This window comes from Penaeus vannamei, chromosome 1, assembly GCF_042767895.1.
Source record: "Penaeus vannamei isolate JL-2024 chromosome 1, ASM4276789v1, whole genome shotgun sequence".
Lineage (NCBI taxonomy): Eukaryota > Metazoa > Arthropoda > Malacostraca > Decapoda > Penaeidae > Penaeus > Penaeus vannamei.
Genome location: NC_091549.1, coordinates 10458414 through 10460913, shown reverse-complemented (window position 1 = coordinate 10460913; position 2500 = coordinate 10458414). Strand labels below are relative to the sequence as shown.

The 2500-nt window shown below is 28.6% G+C and overlaps 1 protein-coding gene across 9 annotated transcripts in view; it reads left to right on the top strand.

Moving 5' to 3' along the window:
- The window catches only part of LOC113817781 (glycerol kinase 5), a 58349-nt gene that overhangs the window by 6146 nt on the left and 49703 nt on the right, over window positions 1-2500 (top strand). The window lies entirely within an intron of this gene.

The window sequence follows — 2500 nt, the reverse complement described above, 5'->3', positions numbered from 1 at the left end:
TATTAATTGTTATAATGATAATAATATTGATAATGTTAATAATCATGATAATAATGATGATGATAATGATGATAATAATAGTATGGATGATAATGATGATGACAATAATAACGATGATAATGATAATGGTAGTAGTAATAATATAAAATAATTATAGTAATAATATCTGTAACAATTTAAGGAAGATAGTGATTATTTTGATGATAATGATAATGATGATGTAATCATAAAGATAGGAAAGATTACAGTAAATTATGGTAATAATAATGATAATAGTAATAGTAATGATAATGATGATGATGATATTAATAGTAATGATGACGATGATGATAGTAGTACTAATAATGATAATAATAATGTTTGTAGTAGTAATGATAATGATAATAGTAATAGCTGTAGTAAAAATGGTAATAGCAATAACAATGATAATGATAACATTAATGAAATAATAATGTTATTAATAACAGTTATAGTATTTATGATAATGATAATGACAATAACAATAATAATGATAATGGTAAGAAGTAGAATAATAGAAATGCTTATAATTTTGATAATTACAATTTCAGTATAGTAATGATGGTGATAAAATAATTATATGATATGATAATACATATGATAAGGATACTGAATGTAATAGTAAGAGTGACAGTAAAATTTTTAAAAGGCAGCAGTTACATATCTTAAATCAACTCTCAGTGTCTGATAAAGGTAAGGTTTATTTTTTTTGCTGTTTTACTTATCACTCGGATCTTATCTCAGCCTAGAATGATTTTGATTGAAGCCTGATAAGGAGTTTAATAATTTAAGGTTATTGGGAAGGTTTTATGAATGTAGAGCTCATGTCATGAGAAGATGGTTTATATGGATCTATATTTATGTTTTCCTGTTTATATGTTTAGAAAGGGATGTAAAACAGAACAAGTTATTTATTTTGTTTTACTGATTTATTTACAATAATTATTTTCTGTCATTCATTACATTTTCAAAAGATGTCCTGAATGAACCTTTTGCGGTTCTGTGCCCCTCTTTTTTTTCTTTGTGTGTGTTTGTGTGTTTGTTTGTGTATTAGTAGCATACTTGTATTACTCTGTGTGTATTTTTATGAGTTTGTACTTTTACTTTCTCATATTTCCTTGCCAGACTTTAGGAATATATTTTTTCCAGTTCTTTTAAGCAAGATTAAACATTGATTTACATATCTGGTCTAATATTTGACTTGTACCTGATCACTTAGTACGGCAGACTACTTATACTGCCAGTTTGATTTGTACTATTGCCATTCTATTGCAGTCAAGCTAACACACTCAATACTATCTTCTTCTTTATGTTGACACTGACTAAATATCTTTTGAAGGTCATAGCTCAGTGATGTTCTACGACTCATGGGCAAGTATTTTTTGCTCCTGCTGTATACCTAATTTGCACATTTAATGGTTTATTAGTAAGATATGCTGACTTTTTATTACTTTTTGCCTTTGAGAGAATCAGTTGGAGGCTAACATATTAACTGAAATTACCACAGTTTGCACTTTCTTGGTTTATTGATGGTTTATGTATTAGCACCTGACTTTTAGTAAAGCATTTTTTGCATTCAGTAGGCTACCACATGAACATGGAGCAGTCAAATGTGGATGGAGGAAAGAGGAAAAATCTTTTCCTGTGAGATACTTATTCCTTCCTTCGTTTTGCATTCCCTTTCTTCGCTTTTTCTCTTTTTCTTTTAATTTTTATTTTTGATTATTATACAGCTTTCTTGAATTTGTTTTTTTGATATTGTTGAGATTGCATATAAGCCTGATTAATGTTACCTGGAGGACACAGGTGTAATGAGATATTTGAAATTCTGTGCTCATTATTGAAAGTCTGATACATTATGAATCTGTAGTAAGGGTAAAAGAGGTGATGAAAGATGGAAATAAATAGAAGAGATAAAGAAAAGAAGAAAAAATACCACTGCATCACAGTTAGTATCTCTATGTGCAATGCAGAAAAAACAGTTACAGATGCCACAGTTACTTATGATTTTTTGTGGATCCTAATACCCATTTTTCCACAAACCAAAATACAAACAAATTTTCCAGAAATAAAGAGGTGTGAGAGACAAATGTAAAATGTTTGTATGTATGATTAATGTAGAAAAGGTATGAATGAGGCTGGAATTCTTCATAATACAAGAGATGTATTTGACCGGTTTCTCATTCATACCTTTTCTACATTTGTCAACATGGATACGGTTCATGTATGATTAAATTAGATTTCACAGGCTTGGTACTGTACTCAAAGGGAAACATTGGACAAGGTTAAAAAGTGCATTTATTCAGTAATATATATATATATGTATATACATAATTTTGCCTTTGCATTTCTCATTAAAGCTTTTTTTCTTTCTTTCTACATGACACTACAACAGTTTGCCTCCTTATTATTTTATCTTTATTGCTGCAGCTTGATACTTATTTTCTTCCACTTTTCATTTTCAAGAAAACTCCCACACAGG